Source organism: Dendropsophus ebraccatus, chromosome 11, assembly GCF_027789765.1.
Source record: "Dendropsophus ebraccatus isolate aDenEbr1 chromosome 11, aDenEbr1.pat, whole genome shotgun sequence".
Classification (NCBI taxonomy): Eukaryota; Metazoa; Chordata; class Amphibia; order Anura; family Hylidae; genus Dendropsophus; species Dendropsophus ebraccatus.
Genome location: NC_091464.1, coordinates 43,697,389 through 43,721,065, shown reverse-complemented (window position 1 = coordinate 43,721,065; position 23,677 = coordinate 43,697,389). Strand labels below are relative to the sequence as shown.

At 41.9% G+C, this 23,677-nt stretch overlaps 1 protein-coding gene across 1 annotated transcript in view; it reads left to right on the top strand.

Moving 5' to 3' along the window:
* The first annotated feature begins 4,335 nt into the window (after positions 1 to 4,335).
* WSCD1 (WSC domain containing 1) overlaps positions 4,336 to 23,677 on the top strand; it is a 169,221-nt gene continuing 149,879 nt past the window's right edge. Inside the window, exon 1 of the mRNA XM_069945059.1 lies at positions 4,336 to 4,470. The gene's annotated coding sequence lies outside the window, so the exon portion shown is untranslated. The remainder of the gene's footprint in view (positions 4,471 to 23,677) is intronic.

Below are 23,677 nucleotides of genomic sequence, written 5' to 3'. Positions count from 1 at the left end.
CCCACAGATTGTATACGACAACCTCCAAAAACTAGTGTGACCAGTATATTTTCTTATTTCTTCATTTCTTAGTGCAGCCATATCCAAGCTCACTGCTAATTGCCCTGTGTAAGAGGATGGCAATCACTATATAGCTGCACTTGCCCACAGATTCTATACGACAACCTCTAAAAACTAGTGTGACCAGTATATTTTCATAAAATGGTGAACCCCAAAGGTAAGGGTCGAGGACGAGGATGAGGGCATGGGCATGGGGTTCCAAGCGATGCAGTGGGCAGAGCCCGCGGTTCTGGGCATGGTGACACAGCATCATCCGTTGAGGAGGGAGCAGTGGCACACCGCAGACATTCACTCCTTAGCTTCCTCTCGCAAATTACAGGGCCTCAGAGTACACCGCTATTGAAACCGCATCAGCATGAACAGGTGATCACGTTGATAGCGAATAATGTGTCCAGTAACTTATCCACCACCCAGTGTTCCATGCAGTCGACCCACGCTAGCCAAGGGAGAGGAACCCTTGCTCCAGCAGCTCAGCCTCCTTCCGCACAGCCTGGCCCCTCCAGGGAAAGAAGGAATTCAGATCCATCACCATGCTCCCAGGAACTCCTTTCTGGACCCTTCCCTGAGTCTGAGCAACCAGAGCAGTCGATCTGTCCCGATGCCCAAATTATGCAGCTCACGCAGTCAGTGGGAGATGTCAGTGGGGACTTGCAAGCGGGGTTTGAAAAGACCCGGTTGTCAGACAGTAAGGTTGTTGTGATGGATGTAACTCAAAGTGGGGAGCAGATTGAGGAATTGGAGGAAGAGCTGGTGGATGAGGATGAGGTGACTGACCAGAGCTGGGTGGATAAGCCTAGTGCTTCTGAGGGGGAGGCAAGTTCAGTCACAGGACCGGTTGGAAGAGGAAGAGGGGTGGGCAGAGAGAGAAGCAGGGCCAGAGTGAGTAGATCAGCAACTGTTTCACAGAGTCTAACTCCCGTGGCCAGTCCTAGATGTTCGCAAGTCTGGAGGTTCTTTAAAGAAACTGTGGATGACCGACGGACTGTAGTGTGCCACACCAGGATCAGCAGGGGAGCCACCACTACCAGCCTAATCACTACCAGCATGCGCATGCATATGAGTGCTAAACACCTCACTCAGTGGAACAAAGGCCATTCAGTTACCGCAAGTCCCACCCCTGCTCCTTCCCCTGTGTCAGGTGCTGACTCTGTCAGTCCCCCCGCCCAGACCCCAGGCACGAGCACCTCCCACCCTACACGCACCCCTTCACCTCCACTATGCTCCACACCCTCTAGCAAGGTGTTCAAGCACAGCGTTCAACTGTCCCTACAACAGACCTTTAAACGGAAGCACAAATACACTGCCACTCACCCACATGCACAAGCCCTAAATGTGCACATAGGCAAACTGCTGAGCTTGGAGATGCTGCCCTATCGGCTGTTAGAGACAGAGGCTTTTAGGAACCTCATGGCAGTGCCACTACTTTTCACGGTGTGCTGTCCCAACCCTACACCAGCACGTGTCAGATAACATCATCCTTGCCCTGACCAACGCTGTCAGTGACAAGGTCGCCGTGGACAGGTGCTGGCGGGCAGGGACACTATATCTCCCTGACGGCACATTGGATTAACTTGGTGGAGGCTGGGACAGAGTCTGAGCCTGGTTCCGCTCATGTGCTGCCCACACGGCGTATTGCCGGGCCTACATCGGTCGTGGTCTCTCATGATTTGTATACCTCTTTCTCCTCCTCCTCTTCCTCCTCCTCTCTATTACCCTCCATGAGCACGTGGTTCATATGCTACCTCTGTTTTAATGGTTCACTGTGTTCTCACCGCCATTCTGTGTCAGGCTACTTTTGGGGTGGTTTATATGCTACCTCTGTTTCAATGGTTCCCTGTGTTCTCACTGCCATGCAGTGTCAGGCTAAATTTTTGGGTGGCTCATATGCTACCTCTGGTTTAATGGTAAAATCCAAATCCACTCTTAAACCAAAGCAAATTTTCCCATAAGAAATCATAAAAATGCAGACATTTGGTTCCACACCTCAAAAATAATGATTTATTATTCTGAATAGCATGTAAAACAGATGAAACAAACATTCAGAAACCACAGAATATGTCATATTATAAGTTACTGTACAGTAAGGGAGAGGATGGGAAACACGAGGGCTGGCAGAGACTGAAGGGAGCATGAAGGAATAAGCAGGGCAGATGTGAGCACAGTATAGCAGCACTCTCAGTCTGGGGAGAGAGGGGTTACAGCTACGAAAAGATTGCCTCCACAGTCCTGTCCCCTGATGCAAGCCCCAGCCTGAAGTGGATCTGCTATGATTTGGAAGGTGAGGGAGACTTCCTGGGTCAGAGTACAGTGCTGTAGACCCCGCTATGCAGACCATGCCCCTCCCCCACTCGTGCTCCCACCCAGTACAGGGAACTCTTAAACCAAAGCAATGCTCTTAAACCAGATCACAATTTTGAAAAACTGTGAGCTCTTAAACCAAAACGCTCTTAAACCAAGTTACTCTTAAACCAAGGTACCACTGTAGAAATATTTTTTATGTTCGAGTTTGGGATCAGAACCAAACATCAGGATGTTCACTCATCACTAATGCCTACTGCAAAGCCTGAGCCTTGTTCAATTCTATTGTTTCTCACCTGATTACAAATTAAACATAATGGGGGAGATTTATCAGACTGGTGTAAAGTAGAATTGGCTCAGTTTCCCCTAGCAACCAATCAGATTCCACCGAGACATTTCTACTTTACACTAGTTTGATAAACCTCCCCCAGTCTGTTTAAAACAATATCAAGTTGTGGCGCTATTGATCATGTCTGTCAAATAATTAGAAAATTACTATATTTGATTCTTAAAAGATCTAAAAAGGGGAACTATATAAGTGGGGTGGGGGCGTTGTTAGCGGGCAGGGTTAGTTGGGGTGTAGTTGGTGGGGTCGGGGCGTGGTTAGCATGTAGGGTTAGTTGGGGTGTAGTTGGTGGGGTGGGGGACGTGGTTAGCGGGCAGGGTTAGTTGGGGTGTAGTTGGTGGGGTGGGGGCGTGGTTAGCAGGCAGGGTTAGTTGGGGTGTAGTTGGTGGGGTGGGGGGCGTGGTTAGTGGGCAGGGTTAGTTGGGGTGTAGTTGGTGGGGTCGGGGCGTGGTTAGCGTGTAGGGTTAGTTGGGGTGTAGTTGGTGGGGTGGGGGCATGGTTAGTGGGCAGGGTTATTTGGGGTGTAGTTGGTGGGGTGGGGGGCGTGGTTAACGGGCAGGGTTAGTTGGGGTGTAGTTGGTGGGGGCAGGCAGGGGCCCACAATTTCTGAAAAGCCCCTAGCCATGGTACCCTTAATCTGCCCCTGACAATATTAATAACAACAACAACAACATGCTAAGAGTATTTTTTCTTACTGCTAAATGCTGCATATTATTTATTGAACAGAAAACAATTCATCTTCTTATTAGTAATAAAATAATATTTAGCTAACATGTCTCAGTACCTGGCTGCATTAACTAGTGTAACAATAATAAAATAACATTAAAAATAATAGTAAAGATATTAACATGTATGAATAATAATAATAATAATAATAATAATAATAATAATAATAATAATAATAATAATAATAATAATTATTATTATTATTATTATTATTATATATATATATATATATATATATATATATATATATATATATATATATATTATTAAGCATGCATGTTAAAAAATTTTTTACTATTACTATTTTACTATTATTATTACTGTTATTTTATTATTGTTACACACTCACACACTATATATATATATATATATATATATATATATATATATATATATATGTGTGTGTGTGTCATCCTTACAACATAACAAATAACATATATAAAATAATCATAAAATAAAGATGAAGACATGCTCATTCCCCCTACTCTCTTACAGTATGTTTGCATTTGCTAGTAGCCTCCTATAATGCAGACGCCCTGTGGACTCCTCGGTTCCATACACACTGTGATGATGAAGCTGGAGCTCTATAGCATTCGGAATAGCAGAGCAATGAATACCAGGAGTCCTGCATTGCCCCAGGCAGAGCACAGGTGCAGCCCGGGTCGCAGCTGGAGCGCAGCTGGACGGGAGTCTGTGTCCTCCTCGAGCATCCTGTCTGCTGTGGTCATCAGTAGTCGCTAGGACCCCGCAGATGTCTGGGAGTGGATGAGAGCAGCAGCAGAAGCAGAGAAGGGCAGCACTGAGCATGCGCCGACTGAGGCTTCTAGCTTGCTGCTCGGTTAGTTACTGATATAAACAGCTGGAGGTAGTGGAGCACACAGAATGCATGCAGGCACGGAGCACTGTGTGACTACTGAGCAGCTCTCACCCTGTGCATGGGCACAAGAGGCTGGCATGGGATGCCACAGGGAACTGGGATTATCCTCTCATTCTGCATAGCCCATTGGAGTGTTACTTTTTCCTCCTCCTATATCTCACAGGTAAGTTTCATGTGGTTCCATCCTTGTCTCTTGTACATCTGTGGGTATCAACCTAATGTACTTTACAGCATGGAATGCATTGAGTATTGCACTTGAAGTCTGTTTTCACAGTATTGACACTTTTACCTAGTGTTCTATGTATTCTGTATAGGAAAGATTTTCTCATGTACATAAGAATAGCAGTATTCCATGGCAAACGTGTCTTTATTCTTATCACAGTGTAAAATATTGCTTATATCTTGAGATCATGTATAATATGTATTATTATTATTATTATTATTATTATTATTATTATTATTATTATTATTATTATTATTATATCAGCTGTAGTAGTGTTTCCCCCTGTGTAGGGGATATGCCCTACATGAGACCTCAGTGATTTGCTTTCATACATTTGCAAGGCTTTTCATATACTTGAGATGTCACATACTGTTTTATGGTATACAATATGCTACTTTTGCAAAGAACATGAAAGTCTCCCAAACTGGTTTATAGGATGCAAGTGAATGCTTCAGGTCTAGATAGAACGACTCTATTTCCCTCCATTTTTTATACACTGGCAGAAAGGGATTGGGTGATCTCTATATTTCACCACATTGTGTATTGAGCCATTCTTGAAGTTTAGTCTCTGCCCCCTGTCAGCAGAGATGCTTTACCTCTATACTCTGTCTTGTCCTGTTGAATCAGCTAATGACACATTGTAAGTCTATTGGAAGTCATCCCCATCACAGAGTATGCAGATTGTTCCCACTCAGTGGCAGGCACAGTTAGCTGCTCCTATTTGTGATTTCCACCCATTGCACTCATTACCTTCCCAGGTTTGCAGTGTGTGACTGTTGATTATGCAGGAGGCTATATACAGTACATGACTGATAATATATAAATAGAATGCAAATGGTAATTGCAGATCATGAACACACCGGGAACGTAACTGTGCCATGGGAAAAGAAATTGGTTAAATGCAGTTATTTTTATGCTGTGCGGGGGGACAATTTATCTTTTTATTCTTTTTATCTCTTGCATTGTGGGAGTTCTGTTTCTTTAAGACACTGAGGCTGCAGGGAGCAGTATAATAATACATGTGAATGTTCTGATTGTAAAATATTCTGAATGGTTGTTTAACCCATTGTGTGCCAGGAATAGCTCCAGCCCTTATCATGCCTCATCGTTGCCAGAATTTCAACTCTGACTGTTCATGATCCCAATCTAAATTATATTTTATGTCTCATTTTCATGCAGTGTAATTCATCACAGAGCACCCAAAGTTTTTTTTCATTTGACTGAGGTTTAGTCAATGGGATATATCATTCAAACCCAAGTAGACTCCTGGGCTATACTTGCAAATATGCCTAAGAAAATCCATAACTTATGAAATTGCCTAAAAAAAAAAACATTTATTAGCAAAGAGGGCATCCATTAAGTCATTGTTCTAAATCATATTTAATCCCTCCATTACGTGTAGATTTTGATTTAGTGTTTCTGGGCAAGACTGTAAATTAACCTTCTTTAACAGTATATGTAAAAAATGATTCGGCAATGTGAATTATAGTGCAAAAAATATATTACCAATATATAATGAGCTCAAAGTGCCAGTTTGAAATTGCCTTACGGAAAGTTCTAAAATGAGAAATGATAATAATATGCATTAATTTGCTTCTTGCCCTGAGAAAACAGAATATTATGGCGTGACAGTGACAAAGAACATGACTAGGATTCTGGGAAGTTGCCTTTTTCCTGCATAAACTTATTCTTTTGAAATTAATATCATGACTGTTTATCACACATATATATCATAATATTATACAGCATACCTTTGCAGCTACATGCCTTAAGAGTTAAAAAAAAAATCTCAACATCAACTCTGCTGCACCAGTCTGAACAATCTCAAAGAGTAAAATCCCAAGACCATCTTTCTGCCTATGTATACTGTAATCCTAACTTAAAAAAACTTGAAAACACACATGTTATATAGCTGAGCTAAATGTTTTTTCAGTGTAGCCATCTTTTAAATAAGTAATAATTATGTTTTTACATCTGTTTGCATGACTTCCCCTTTAAGGCAAGCACTCTTATAATTCTAGGTGGCACTTTGTTGTGCCAATGTCATGTTTTCTTCTCCGCAATGGTGCAAAGGGTCAGCTAGTCTCTAGAGTCAGGCTTTATAATTGTGTCTTAAAGTTCCTGGGATCCTCTTGTGAGAAGTATTCCCAACCTATCTTTTCATTGCTTTGTTTTGCTTGAAGTTTCCTTACAAACCATCCATAGTAGGCTTATTGTTTGGAGAGATCAATCAGACACTCAGTGTAACACCCTCAGTCCATTGGTAGATGGCAGCCCGTGAGCTATTGAAAACATTTACACAGGCAGTGTAGTCAATTTACATTGTCCTAAGATACATTAATAGAGCTATATCAGTTACATTGCTCAGAACAAGGTTTATATTTCACATCTGATTTACTTATTCTCTTAATAGATTTTTTTCTCTATGCTTTGATATATTTCTATGGCTTCTTCTGGCTATTGAGAGTTCTGCATTCACACATACCCGGGAATTCTTTTCTTAGCATGTGAATGAATATTCTAATGGCTTTTTCAAAGTTTATAGAAGACCTGTTGCTTTGTGTGTGTGTGTGTGTGTGTGTGTGTTTTTTTTTGCTGTTTTTCTTTGTTCAATTACAATTCTGCATTAAAGAAAATATTTATCTTTGAAATCAACTGATATCAGAAAGTTATATAGATTTGTAATTTACTTCTATAAAAAAATCTCAAGTCTTCCCATACTTATTAGCTGCTGTATGTCATGCAGGAAATGTTTTATTTTCAGTCTGACATTGCTCTCTGCTTACATCTCTGGTCTCGGTTTTCTATGAATCCCAATAGAAAGCCCCTCCTGCTCTGGACAGTTCCTGTCTCGGCCAGAGAGGTCAGCAGAGAGCACTGTGTCAGACTGAAGATAAAACAACATTTCCTGCATGACATATAGGAGCCAATAAGTATGGGAAGACTTAATAGAAGAAAATTACAAATCTATATAACTTTATGACACCAGCTGATTTGAAAGAAAAAGATTTTAGCTGGACAACCCCTTTAAGTATTTGCATAGAAGGGTATGTCTCTCAAGTTCCATGGATAATAGTCAACTTCTTTATTAATGTCCCCACAAGACTTAAAGTGACACTGTCACCCCCTATTTGCATTTTGACTGCTCTTCACAGATGTAAAAGGTAAATGTTACAGCTTTTATTACTTATTTTATATCACACCTCATGGTGCTTGTTCTGGTAAAAAGTCGTTTTTATCACCTGTGGATTGGTATGTGTGGGCGGGGCCTCACACCCTATATGCTCTGCCCCTAGCGCCACTTAGCGCCACCCCATCTGTGACATCATCACCACATAGGCCCCCGCCCCCTCAGCAGTCATTGGAAGGGCCAGTCTAAAGCTATAGGCGGGGGCTGAGGGGGCGGGGCTTATGCGGTGATGACATCACAGATGGGACAGGGCTAAGTGGAGCTAGGGCGCGAGGCCCTGCCCACATATACAAATCCACAGGTGATAAAAACGACTTTTTACCAGAACAAGCACCATGAGGTATAATATTAAAAAGGTAATGAAAGCTGTAACATTTACCCTTTACACCTGTGGAGAGCAGTCAAAATGCAAAAAGGGGGTGACAGTGTCACTTTAAGAAAGAGAAGATAGCTATCTTGGCTTACCTCTCTATTGTTTGTGGATGCACCAAAAATAGAGTTGTCTCAAAAAGGTAAACTCTTCCATGTCAACCAACCCAAGAACTCTTGTGATCTACTGCCATTGGCTGAAAAGTTAAAGTGGGATTGACTCTAAGGACCGCATTACAAGGCCCAATATTCCAGATCTGCTTGAATGGTGCTCACTTACTGAGCCTTTTCCGACACTTGATAATCAGGCAGCAAAGGTTGCACAGACATGTCTGTGAAGCCCTTGTTGTATATAGTAAATAATAATGCTTCCTCTTCACGCTCCCCAATGTTCTTCTCCCTTCTGCCTGCTCCCCGCAGCTGCCGCTGGAACTTAAGAGCTGTTCTCTAAAGTAACAGGCTGCTCAGCAAATCAGTGGTCAAGAAGGGACAGTGCAGCTGTAACCGGTGTAGAAATTTCAGCGATAGCTTCGGGCAAAAGCTAGGGCAACACCGGCGAGGGTGGACAGGTAACTATAACTTTTATTATTTTTTTACACAGTCCGCAATTGCGGACAGAACATTGGATGTGTGAATATAGCCTTAGGCTTGTAGATATGTGTTGGGCCTTTTAATTATCGGGTTATCTGTACTGAAGTGTAATGCATGAAGACATTAGAAAGTTTGTAAGCTGTTTGTATGCAGTCTAGGGTCAGGGTCGCTCTTTTTGGACCTAATTGCCATTCATGATTCGCTACATTTATTGCATTTGCTTTTACTACTTTCAGGGCCAATTAGTGTTCCTTGGGCAAAACTTTCAACTAGAAACATGCTTTTAAATAGAAGTATTACTGACTTATATAGTGGTAGTACAGTACGTGTAAAAACCATTACTACCCTCACGGATCCCGGAGTCACTGATGTGGACAGTGAATGGCCGGGCTGTGTATCATGATGGCAGCTGGGAGTTAAGGTTACCAAAGGCTTAGTGAGCAGTTAAATGACTTCTGTGGTGGGTTAGTAAGGTGAAGAACACTTATTTTTTTCCATTTAAAGTCAGTCTGACCCTTCTAAGAAGTTTTCTTTTCCTGTTGGACAGCCCCTATACAAGGAGATAAGTAGATAGTTCAAAAATATGAGACATTAATAATTTTTCCCTTTTCCCCAAATGTCTGTTCAGATAAAAACAGCATCTATTAAATTGCTCAAGAAACATGTCAAATTCACAAAACATTGAAATTTGCTTGTTACTATATTTCGGGTTTTCAGTTCCCTTAAAGTCATTTAACACTAAGAATATTGACATTTTAAGGATATTATATTTTAAGGATACTCTAAGGATATTGACTTAAAATTATTTTCCAAAAAGTCAGGTGGCACTGCTCCATGTGGATTATAAGCAATGTGTGCCAGAGCCTTGTGGAATACCCCAAATATTTGTAGAAAGGCACAGATTTTTGTGCAAATCACCTGGTTAGTGCAAGAATCTGTGCCTTTTCCGTGGTGTAAGCCCGACTTATCTGATGGCGAGAAAGGGGTTGTGACAAGGTAGGCAGGACTAAGTATGCCCGTCTTGATGAATCTTCCCCATGGAGTCCTTGTGAATATCTGAAAGTAAAATATTTCTCAGGCTTTAGGTTCACACAACGTTTTTTTAGCTCCGTTTAAAATGACGTCCATCATTTTGAGTCTAAAAGAACGGATGTTATTTAGCAGCCTGGCCTCCCCTTGCAATGACTGGTGTTTTTACATTATTGTAGTTTGGGATTACTAATTGCCCTTTGGTTGTGGCTTAATTGAAAAGTCCATTGAATTTAATACTAAAAACGGAGAAAGAACGGTGACAAAAGAAAAACTGTGTGTGAACTGTGTGGGAAACTATTAGCAGGTTAGAAGCATCTAGACTGCCGCTATGTCCCTATAGTGATTGTGGAGTCTCTTACCTTTATTTTCTGCCACGTTTTTCTGTTATTAGTAGTTTAATCCTTGCGCTTTTAGCACTGAAAGGGCGCCGAGGATGAAGGTGCTACTAACCTGCTGATAGTTTAATTTCATTACAAACTGTAACTTACTGACAGACATACATTCCTTGCCATTCATTTTGGTGCTTCCCCATCTGTAGTGAAATCCGTTAAGACGTGCTGCTGTGCTGATGTTTTTCGCCAAATATCCTGGTACCGCAATATAAACAACGTGAATCCGCCATAGCTACACAAAGCATGTGACCTAGCAAAAGAGATTATTGCTATTTATATTGATTTTGATATAGCTTTATTGACTTACAGGCCGATCTATCAGAATGAGCAGGAAACAATTAGTTTAATTGATTTTGGCCTAAAACACTTCAATAAGTGAACAATTAGATGAGGAACAGACCTATTGCAGTACTTCTGAATACATCGAAGTAATAGATGATAGAAAAAAACAATAAGCCTCTAGAATTTCTAATGTGGCACCATATTATAATATCTGTAAAGCTCAAAAACATGGCATCTAATGGAATATGGCCCATTTCTCCTCTTTTGTTTTGAATGAGTCATACATACAAGTACAATATGACCCCATTGACGTAAATATTGTACAGAGCCATAATACAACATACGTATGATTCCTTACCCTCTATAAGAGAACACCTTCATGAATCCACTGCCATTGATGCAATGCATTTTTCATGTTAACTGGTGTATAGGGGTACAGTGCCGTAGGGGAGATTGTAGTTATTACTTTGCAGTTTGGTATTACAAGTTGTAGTTATTAGATTCTGAAGAAGGAAAGGTGATCCATTCTAGTCCATTTTAGTTCATATTGGCCATTACAGTAGTTTAGAGTAGGGATGCACGATGCACCGAAAAATCTATACTACTATTGATTTTCGGGGCAAAAAAACGGTTCGGTACCAGGATTTCCTGGTATCGATACTTTGTTAAACTACAAAATAGCGTAGTTTAACAGAGTATAGTGCAGAGAACATGACAGGCGGCTACCTGAGCGCCTATCATGTTCTCTATGTGCCACCCCTGCAAACACAGACCTGGGACCCCGATCTTCCGCACACCATGCTGCTGCCGCCGGCCGTTCCTGCCTCTCACATCGCCGCGGGGTCCCGGGTCAGTATAGCATTACAGAGCAGCGTCGGCGGCAGGAGAGGGAAGAGAGAGGCTGAGAGCTGCACCGTCCTGGGGAGAAGGCTGGAGGTGGGGGAGGCGAGGAGGAGATCTGACAGGAGGTGGGTGGCTGTGAGGTGGGAGCCGTCAGGACACTCCCGGGACGGCATCAGCAATGTGGGGGGTGAGCAAAAGGTCGGCCTGGCTGCAACTGGGAAGGGGGAGGGGGGCGGTAGCCTGCACATTACTCTGCCGCCCGAATCCAGCTGGAATAGTGCAACTACAACCCCCATCATCCCTGATAGATGAAGTGTATTACATAACTACAGTTCCCATCATCCCTGATAGCTGAAGTGTATTACATGACTACAGTTCCCATCATCCCTGATATCTGAAGTGTATTACATGACTACAGCCCCCATCATCCCTGATAGCTGAAGTGTGTTACATGCCTACAGCCCCCATCATCCCTGATAGCTTAAGTGTATTACATGACTACAGCCCCCATCATCCCTGATAGCTGAAGTGTGTTACATGACTACAGCCCCCATCATCCCTGATAGCTGAAGTGTGTTACATGCCTACAACCCCCATCATCCCTGATAGCTGAAGTGTATTACATGACTACAGCCCCCATCATCCCTGATAGCTGAAGTGTGTTACATGCCTACAACCCCCATTATTCCTGATAGCTGAAGTGTGTTACATGACTACAACCCCCATCATCCCTGATAGCTGAAGTGTGTGTTACATGCCTACAACCCCCATCATCCCTGATAGCTGAAGTGTGTGTTACATGTATACAACCCCCATCATCCCTGATAGCTGAAGTGTGTGTTACATGTATACAACCCCCATCATCCCTGATAGCTGAAGTGTGTGTTACATGTATACAACCCCCATCATCCCTGATAGCTTAAGTATGTGTTACATGACTACAGTTCCCATCATCCCCCTGATAGCTGAAGTGTTATTGTGCATATTATAAGATTATCACCTTCCTGATGACGCACAGTAAATGGTGCAAGCGGAGAAACCACCAAATTCAGTACCACATAAAAACGTGCTACTAAATAAAACTACAGATTGCCCCACAGCCATGCAGGCTAAAAGATAAAAAAGTGTTAGGAGTGAGAATAGGGCAATTTTTTAAAGAACATTTATTTTAAATAAGGCAAACTTTAGTTTTAAAATAATATGGTCCGTACGGGCGCATCTCTATTCTTGTGGGTTTTTTAAAATAAAAATTATTAAGTATCGAATTGGTATCGAGCATTGAAAAAAAAAGTTGGTATTGGTATCGAACTCAAAATTCTGGTATCGTGACAACACTAGTTTAGAGTGACCTTTCATTATCAATGACAGTGGTAAAACGATATATGGTTTTCCTGGAAATACTCTGGAACATTCAGGGAATATTTTGGAAGGAAAGAGCATCAGGCTATCATCTTTAAATATCTCAGAAATGACTTCTTTTCAGATGATAACAGTCTGTCATCAGTTACTGGTTCTTAAGTTTAACCCAACAAAAGATTGTTTGATCATCATAAACTTTAGTGTATATGGGGGCCTTAATTTTTATCCAGTTGGACTTCATTATATTTGCATTTACTCTTGTCTTTACTGTCAGTAGTGTGTATACCTTGAAGATTTATGCCCCTTAGTTTAATGGTTTGTGCACCTTGGGCGCATAATACTATCATGGGTTTTTGTTAGCAGACATTTACAGTTGGATGTGGACACTGATCTGCCACTTTATTTATGGCATCTGTGTGACAAGCTAAGGGAAATGTGTATTCTATGACAGATGGATAGTCAAATACGCAGAGTGGATAGACGCATCCTCACAATTAACTTTCATGTAGATCAATCAAAAGAAAAGATCAATGGCAGTTCTCTCCATCTTCTTGTGTTTCGAATAAGATGTATTTATTTATTGTTTTGCAGATTTGATAGGCTTCCAGCATTTCATTAGCTGTTATTTGTCTTATTTGCTGCTATCTAGTATCTTCCTCACTTGACTGTTCTTGAGTATTGACTCTTGTTCTTATGGATAACAAAATTTTGTCTGTGGGGAAACTTCACTAATCAAATCAGGTGTTTCTGCCTCTTCTCTGGTAAGCACTTGAATAATATTTCCTAAATAACAAAGTTATTGAAATGGCAAGACGTTTTATGAAAACATCCTCCGAGATGGGTATTTGTTTACTCAAGATACAGCGCATAAGATTTACAAAGTATTTTCTCATTTAATGTTAGTGTTAAGTCCGGCCTGGACAAATCCTAGCCAGGTTTAAAAGCCTTCTTAAAATTAGGATTTAACAATAATAGATCCTAGGGCCAGATTTAGGCATCAACTAGAGGTGTGCAATCATTATAAGAAAAAACAAACAGTTAACTCCCCTGGGGCCCGTTCCCGGCCTCCGCGAGTCTCCTGACCTGTTCCCAGTGCAGGCAGTGTGATGTACACTGCCTGCATCGGGTATCCCCCGAAGCCCTCCCGAACAGCCGAGCGTCTCATTAGAGTTAATGACATGCTGCAGCCTGTCATTAACCCCTTGCCTCTAAAGCCTGTTTTGGCCTTAATGACCAGGCTCATTTTTCAAAATCTGACCTGTCTCACTTTATGCGCTTATAGCTCAGTGATGCTGTAACGTATGCTAGCGATTCTGAGATTGTTTTTTCGTCACATATGGCACTTTATATTAGTAGCAAAATTTGGTCACTACTTTGTGTATTTTTTGTGAAAAACATCAAAATATCATGAAAAATTTGAAAATTTTGCATTTTATGAACTTCTGAAATTCTCTGCTTCTAAAAAAGCAAGTCATAGCACATAAATTAGTTGCTAAATCACATTACCAATATGTCCTCTTTATTCTGGCATAATTTTGGAAACATATTTTACTTTTTTAGGGTGTTACTGGGCTTAGAAATTTATTAGCAAATTATCACATTTTGTGAAAATTTCCAAAACTGATTTTTTTTTAGGGACCAGTTCTTTTTTTAAATGGATTTAGAAGGCTTGTATACTGGAAACCCCCATAAGTGACCCCATTTTGGAAACTAGACACCTTAAAGAATTAATCTAGGGGGATAATGAGCATTTTAACCCTACAGGGGCTGGAGGAAAGTATTCACAATTAGGCCGTAAAAAAATCGAAAATTTAAATTTTCAAATAATATAAACGTTTAGATTAAAGTTTCTCATTTTCAAAAGGAACATGAGAAAAAAAGCATGCCAAAATTTGTAATGCAGGTTTTCCTGAATACAACGGTACCCCATATGTGGGCGTAAACCACTGTATGGGCACACAGCAGGGCTCAGAAGGAAGGGAGCGACAATTGGCTTTTTTAATGCAGATTTTGCTGAAGAAGTTTCTGAGCGCCAGGTGCGTTTGCAGAGCCCCTGTAGTGTCCGCAGAATAGAATCCCCCCAAAAGTCACCCCATTTTCGAAACTACACCCCTCAAAGAATTCATCTTTGGGTAGGATGAGCACTTTGACCCCACAGGTATTAGAGGAAAGTATTCAGAATTAGACAGTAAAAAGGAAAAACACGAAATTTTCCAATAATATGTTTGTTTAGTTTGAAATTTCTCAATTTCACGAGGAACAAGAGAAAAAAAGTACCACAAAATTTGTAACGCAGGTTCTCCTGAATACAACGATACCCCATATGTGGGCGTAAACCACTGTATGGCCACACAGCTGGGCTCAGAAGGGAAGGAGCGCCTATTAGCTTTTTCAATGCAGATTTTTCTGAAGAAGTTTCTGAGCGCCAGGTGCGTTTGCAGCTCCCCTGTAGTGTCCGCAGATGAGAAACCCCCCATAAGTCACCCCATTTTGGAAAGTACACCCCTCAAGGAATTCATCTTTGGGTGTGTTGACCATTTTGACCCCACAGGTATTAGAGGAAAGTATTCAAAATAAGACAGTAAAATTGAAAAACTAGAATTTTTCCAATAATATGTTCGTTTAGTTGGAAATTTCTCAATTTCACGAGGAACAGGGGAGAAGCTGCATGCCAAAATCTGTAACGCAGGTTCTCCTGAGTAGAATGGTACCCCATATGTGGGCATAAACCCCTGTATGGGCACCCAGCTGGGCTCAGAAGGGAAGGAGCGCCAATTAGCATTTTCAGTGCAGATTTTTCCGAAGAAGTTTCTGAGCGCCAGGTGCGTTTGCAGAGCCCCTGTAGTGTCAGCAGAATAGAACCCCCCCAAAAGTCACCCCATTTAGGAAAGTACACCCCTCAAAGAATTCATCTTGGGGTGTGGTGACCATTTTGACCCCACAGGTATTAGAGGAAAGTATTTAAAAGTAGAGAGTAAAAAAGAAAAACTCAAATTTTTCCAATAATATGTTTGTTTAGTTTGAAATTTCTCAATTTCATGAGGAACAGGAGAGAAAATGTACCCAAAAATTTATAACGCAGGTTCTCGTGAGTAGAACGGTACCGCATATGTGGGTATAAACCACTGTATGGGCACACAGCAGGGATCAGAAGGAAGGGAGCGCCAATTAGCATTTTCAGTGCAGATTTTGCTGAAGAAGTTTCTGAGCGCCAGGTGCATTTTTTAGTGCACCTGTAGTGCCAGCGTAGTAAAATCTCGCCATAAGTCACCCCATTTTGGAAAGTACACCCCTCAAAGAATTTATCTTGGGGTGTGGTGACCATTTTGACCCCACAGGTATTAGAGGAAAGTATTCAAAAGTAGACAGTAAAAATGAAAAACTCGAATTTTTCCAGTAATATGTTCCTTTAGTTGGAAATTTCTAAATTTCACGAGGAACAGGAAAGAAAACGTACCCCAAAATCTGTAACGCAGGTTCTCCTGAGTAGAACAGTACCCCATATGTGGGCATAAACCACTGTATGGGCACACAGACGGGCTCAGAAGGCAAGGAGCGCCAATTTGCTGGAGCAAAACCGCAGCTAGAAACAGTTATTAGAATAGCGCAGTTACTAAAATACAATAAAAAAATTAGATTACAGGTAATGTGGGGTGGTTACGGGTAATCTGGAGGTGGTTACGGGTAATCTGGAGGTGGTTATGGGTAATCTGCGGTGGTTACAGACAATCTGGGGTGGTTACAGGTAACCTGCTGTGGTTACGGCCAACGTGGGGTGGTTACGGACAATCTGGGTTGGTTACGGATAAACTGAAGTGCTTATATGTAATTTGGGTTGGTTACGGCAATCTGGAGGGGGTCTTTGGCAATTTGGGGTGGTTAGAGGCAACGTGCGGCCGTCAGTGGCAACGTGCGGCCGTCAGTGGCAACGTGCGGCCGTCAGTGGCAACGTGCGGCCGTCAGTGGCAACGTGCGGTGGTTACGTGTAATCTGGCGTGATTACGGGCAACCTGGGGCGATTAGGGGCAACTTGCAGTGGTTACGGGTAATCTGGTGTGATTACAGGCAACCTGGGGCGGTTAGGGGCAACGTGCGGTGGTTACGTGCAATCTGGCGTGATTACGGGCAACGTGCGGTGGTTACGGATAATGTGCGGTGGTTATCGGCAACGTGCGGTGGTTACGGGCAACATGCGGTGGTTAAGTGTAATCTGGCGTGATTATGGGCAACCTGGGGTGGTTACGGGTAATCTGTTGTGATAACATGCAACCTGGGGTGGTTAGGGGCAACGTGCGGTGGTTAGGGGCAACGTGTGGTTGTTACGGGCAATCTGGCATGATTACGGGCAACGTGCGGTGGTTACGGGCAACGTGCGGTGGTTACGGGCAACGTGCGGTGGTTACGGGCAACATGCGGTGGTTATGGGCAACGTGCGGTTGTTACGGGCAACGTGCGGTGGTTACGGGCAATGTGCGGTTGTTACGGGCAACGTGCGGTGGTTACGGGCAATGTGCGGTTGTTACAGGCAATGTGTGGTGGTTACGTGCAATCTGGCGTGATTTCGGCCAACCTGGGGCGGTTATGGGCAACGTGCGGTGGTTACGGGTAATCTGGGGGGGTTAGGGGTAATTTGGGAGTAAACTGCAATTATTACTATAATAAAAAGTGTGTGGTTTTTTTTTGTGTGTTTTTAACTTTTTGTACTTTATCCATTCATTTTCACTGTATTACTATGATTACTGTGATATTTTCTATCACAGTAATCATAGTTTAGTGACAGAGACCAAATTGGTCTCTGTCACTTTAAATTTTCAGAGCTGGATGCTTCTGGCGCACATGCGCACATCAGAAGCAGCCAGGACACCGAAGAGGAAGGAGCTCCAGGATCAGGTAACGTATAATGGGAAGGGCGGGTGACTGGGGGACGGGGGTGACTGGGGGGGTGGGGGGCGACTTGGGGGGGGGCACGGTGACACTTTTTATCCCCTGTCACCAATGATTTATGGTGACAGGGGATAAAAAGTGCCGGCAGCACTGGGAACAGGCGATCGGCGGTATATAGTATATACCGCCGATCGCCTGTTCCGGGACCCCACAGGGGGGTCCCCGATCACTGCCCCATGCTCTCCGCTACCTCCGGTGGCGGAGAGCATGGGGCTTTGATCATTCTTTCATTTCCATCCCTGCGAACAAACATCGTTTATTCGCAGGGATGGGGGCGGCCATCTTGGATCTGATGGCCGCCCGGGGAGGGAGCGGGTTAGTGATCGGGGCACTAGGGGGGCTGATCTGGGGTCTGATTATTACATTTTCATCTCCCCCCACCGTGAATCCACGGTGGGGGGAGATGAAAGCTGTCGGCGGCGCCGGTACCGGAGATTGCCGGTATAATGTTTATATCGGCGATCTCCGGTACCGGCGGCAGGGAAAGGGGGGCCAGGGGACACTGTGACAGTGGCGGCGGGAGGAGGCAACGTCCTGCAGCCTCCTCCCGCCGCCCGATCAGCGGCGAACACCACATCTCCCCCATAGACGCTGCGGTCGCATCGACCGCGGCGTTTATGGGGTTAACTGCCCGGGGGGAGCGCGGCTCCCCTCCGGGCAGAGGCAGCGGGAGGATGTGGTGTGATACTGCCTCCTCCCGCTGCCCGATCTCACTTACGGGCTGCGGGGGGAGGCAGGAACAACATGACGTTTGGGGAACGTCATGTTGCATTAAGTACCTACTTTACATGACGTTCCCCAAACGTCATTTTGCGGCAAGGGGTTAATGGTGAGGTGCGGGCTGCTCACTGCAGCCGGCCTCCACCTGCTATGAAGCGCGCTCCGCTCCGGAGCGTGCTTCATAGCAGGAGAAGCACCCTGGACGTACAGTTAGACCCAGGGTCGTCTGGTGACAGACTTCCATGGCTTAACTGTACGTCCAGGGTCGTCTATGGTTTAAATGTCTCTTCTGGCTTTATGTCCGATGAGATTGTGGTCAATAGAAACAAATCATGACAATTTTTTGAAATAGCAGCATTTTACTCTAATTTCCTCCAGTGAAATAAATTACAGTGATAAATTGTAATTTCTTTGAAACTGTCTCCTTGCATTCGGACCTGTATGGAAGTGTTTCACTATAAAATGTAATACGAAATACTCTTGTATTCAATGCTATGGCCTGCTAGCTTTAAGGTCATCTGTGAAGTTAACATACCATAGGCACAAGGATATGGCATTTGCTTTAACATGCCTATAAATGCTCAGTCATCAGTCATGCCTACATGTCCAGTCACTATTTTATAAAAAAAAAATCTACAAAAAGCTTATAGTATTTATCAGGATACCATATCACCTGCTGAATGGCATATCGAACAATATATGTAGCCAAGCCAAAAAAAAAAAAAAAAAGTCCTGACTTTATAATCATGTCCAACACTGGATATTCACTGCCATTATTAAAATTAAGTTCACAGCAATTTGATGATTCTCTGTATTGCTACCCAAACTAAAAACTCACATATTTCTGGAATGGAGACGCGTATCAAGAAATTGAGAGAGAGGTGTAATCAAAGATAGCAATATTATGATTGTTGGCCACAGACCCTCTTTAAAACCTAGTCTGGAGTTCCCACCAAAAGGTGCAAGATAAGATAATTACCTCAATTCCCAGGTAGTTTGCCAAAGGTTCTCACATGATGTGTGCTGAAAGTTGCATGTGACTTATGCTCATTACTGTACATTGACTGCCAACCTTAGTGGCTTAGTGGTCTCTTACACTATGTGTTCCAAAAGTATCCAAGACCTTGTGGTGACTTCAAACTGTTCAGACAAGAGGCACCAAAATATAAATCCTTCTTTTGATTGGCTCTTTAAACAGGAACAATTCACTTAATAAAGCGTGAACCATATTAGATTCCTGATTACTTCACACTTGTCAAAACCCGGCAGCTCCTCATCAGGTATAGATATTCATATCAAACAAAAGACACATAGACATTTTTTTTCTCTTTTGCAAAACGTTTAGCTTTAGTAATTAGCCCGTTTACATGTCCAGTCTTTATAAGAAGGCTCCAAGGCGTTAGCTCTTGAAACATTGTCACATGGTCAACGTGGATACATCACAAATTATCAGCTCCATCTGAGCCTAAAATTCTGAAGGCTTAAAGGGCAACTCCGGATAAGAAAGACTTGTTTTCTATTAAAAGTACATTAAAAGTTATGTACATTAAAAGTTATATAGATCTATCTATACAATGTATTACCATACCTGTACGGTTCTGCCACACTGGTAGCTGATAGAAATCCAATTCACATTGTCTCCTGATTCCTCTGCTCTCCCACCTTAGGAGACAAATCTTCTATGTCTCTGTCTCACATTGTGGGTGTTTGCTGAGGACAGGCTGATGATGCAAACAGGGGGCAGGGCGTGATCTCACAGGAGACTTGGCTGGATCCCCTAATTCCCTGAGTGATCCACCATCTCTGAATGGCCAGAAGCAGGTGCAGCACTAATTTTACTGATTGTCATGGGTGGAGGACTGTGATAATCAGCTGGGAACTGCTCAACCAGGAAGGACAAAAACACAATACAGAACCCCCCCCCCCCCCCCCAACAAATGGATTTTTGGTAGTTTCAAAACTGGGATAGACAGGTAAGTAATACTATATGCTTCTGCAGAAGTTTCATTTTTTTTAACTTCTACCTGGAGTTCCCTTTTAATCGGGATGTTATAAGTTCTCTGTGCCCCTCTGGATTCACTGGGGGATATTTTCACTTCTTGTAAATGCTAAATACTAAAGCTAGAGTTTAAAAAAAAAAAAGACATGTATGTGTCTCTTGTTTTATATATCATTGTCATATGTAATTTTTGCTGCTTATTTGCTACATTTTAGAAATGGCACTATTTTTCTGCAAATTACACAATTGTGCTAAAATAGTGCCATTTTTCTGCGATTTGACCAAAATCATTGCAAAAAAACAAAAACAAAAGTGCATCAAAAATGTAATGTGTGAACACAGCCTATAATCCTAGATGTTATTTATTAAAGGGGCAGGTGACAGATTCCCTGCCATGTATTTTTTATTGTATATTTTTATATGTGCAATATGCAGGTTTAGTCCAAGAAACTAAGAGATATTCATATAATTAAAAAAAAAAAAAGCTAAACAATTTACAGAGACTAAGCTTTAGTCTTTCTTGAAGCTTCTTTTTCCGATTGTCTGTTGTTTTTCATGTTGTTTAAATGCACAGATGTGGTTATGGCTGGCACATCTACCAAAGGACAAACCAATTGTAATTGATTTGCCTTTCAAAATGCCCAAACAAATTACACAAATTAAATTAGGACCTTCATGGAGAAACAATTGCTTACAGAATCTACTTTGAGCTGAAATTGAGTTATTTTCCTGAGATTTCACATCGTAAGTCTACACACGTCTTTGTTTAACCAGTTCTTTGCTAGCGTCTAAAAAAAAATCCCAATTTGCATGGTGGCATGTGTCAAGCCCACCACTCGAAATAAGGCATAGGAATGTTATAATATTTTAGCCTACTCCTCAAGGATTCATTGTAGTGATTTACGTTGTGTTTTCTCGACTCTCTGTGGTAAAAATCATTATGGCTTCAACTGCTGTGTTGCTCTCGCAAAGAAAGATAAACTTGTTTAGTTGAGAACTTGATGTAGGTTGCAAGTGATTTATGTTGACTGTTACTTAAATTATTCACCGCCAAAAAATGGATTTGTTCCATTACAGCACCAATAACATGATGTCAGCTTGTCAAAATACATAGCTGTTCTGACTGCCTAGTTTGTTATGGTTTATGTTAATCTTTGTGACTTCACTGCAGACAGCATTTCCATGTTAAAATGCAAAAGGAATGTTGTACCAAGGCAGGCAGTAAAATTGTATAGTAGAATGCAAGACTTTGGCCAGATCTGAAATTCTTTTGTCATTGTTAAACTTTTAAACAGGTCTGTGGAGTCAGCAAACCGCAGCTCCAACTCATGAATTTTATCAGGGACCGACTCCAACTTCTAACTGCGACTACCTGTCCAGCCCCTACATAAATCGCTAATCAGACACCAGCGGAGTTATTTATTAAACTGGTTTAAAGTAGAACTGGCTCAGCAGTGTCTTCCTAATGTCCTATATGATCCTGGGGCAACTTTTGAGGGAATAAGGATAGTGCCTACCAACTTTTCCCCAACCACCCTTATCTAATAGGGCCAGTGCTTTATTAGTGAGACATGGACGAAACTTAATGTATGCGAAAAAGTGTTTTTCTAGTTTCAATAAATGAGGGGCCTAGATTGATAGAACATAAAATATATTGATGAGTAATATTTATAAAATTCATATGAAAACTCAATTATAAAATGTTGAAAGATTTTTTATTTTTTTTTAAAGCTGATGTCGGAATTTTTTTTAGACTCCGACTCCAGCTAAAACTAGAACTGCTGAATTAATAGTCTCATAGTAGATAAGCCCTGGTACACTTCACGGTACAGGTGAAGATGTTTATTTACAGTGTATGTAGAACAATACAGTCTTTACTTCAACCGGAATTGTATAAAAGTACAGATAATAAGACTTTAATTTGGTCCCATCCAGACTTTCTTCAGACCATACAGTCTCTGTGTCTTGGGAAGAAAAGAGGTCTGCTCCGGTGGAGTCCACCAGACCAGACCTCTTTTCTTTACAAGATGCAGAGATGACCTTCTGCTGCCGCCTCTGTCCATGTTGAGGGCTGTCGGGAGTGGTGGCAAATACCCATGGAGAATCTCTCCTGCTCTCCAGGCTGGGGGGAGTGCCTCTTTCTGCAGGACATGCAGCAGCTGGTTGGTGCTAGGGGACTTGAGATAAAAAAAATAAAAAAAAAAAACTATCACACTTCCAGCTTTCATGATATATGTTGCAATTCTAGTTCACAGGATTGACTTATTGGGTAGAGTTTTCAGTATGTATCTGCTATTTTCCCCTTTTAAGGCCGATAAGACACAAGGTTACTCTTCCTAAAGGGTAACACTATATATATATATATATATATATATATATATATATATATATATAGCACTACACTTTATACATTATCAAATATTGCACAAAGACAAGTGAATAAGTGTGGGTTTCCTTATCACCTGCACCCAAGGCATCTTATCTTGTTTTTTTAATGAATTAAAGTGCCACTGTTACCTTAAAAACATTTGGCATGTCATAGAGACATGCCAGAAATTTTGATTGGTTGCTCAGACCCCCACATATTGTTAGAGCGAGCCAGGAGAGGCACTCAGCTAAGTGCTTGTCTTCTGCATTGCTGCAAGGAAAGAGACAGGGAGAGAAGCTCTTATTCCATGGCTTTTCCTGCCTTATTCTAGTGATCAGTACACAAATGCACTGATCATTCAAAACATCGGACATGTGTCTGCGACATGTCAAAAGTTTCTTTTAAAGAGTGACACCTTAAGCACTGGAAACTTTTATAATTTGAAAATGATGGATGAACTGCATGCTTTCCTATGACTGATCTGTATAGGCTGTATTACATTATGATTGTTCTATTATATTCCTTACGTTATGCCTAGCCAGTAGCCATATTTTTCTTTGACAACTTACAGAAGTAACTTACTCATGTTCTCAACCTGTGGGTAGGTATTAGATCACATTTGGAGGAAAGCAGCCATGTTTTTCCTTTTCCTGGACTACCCATTTTAAATGGCTATTTTCAATAGCAATATATTAGTGTGATACACAAGCTAGAAATAAGTTCTACATGGTCCAATGGCTTACACATTAAAGTGGAAACGGATTGTGATTAGTGTGTTATATTGAATGTGCTGAGGAGAAGAGGTAGAAATGTGTTAAATAAAAGATGAGTCACATGGGGTAACACCATGGAAACATTATTTGAAATGAGTTTCATTTTCTCCTAAAACGACAGAAATACAAAGGAAAGCACAATCCTCCTTCCCATCCCCCATGTGGGTATATCGAAAAGAAAACCAGTTAAGGCTTATTGATAAGTAACAAGACGGCTGGCACTATATAGAGAAGCTGAGAGATATACTTTTATTATTATTTGTACATCTAACCAACTCCAATACG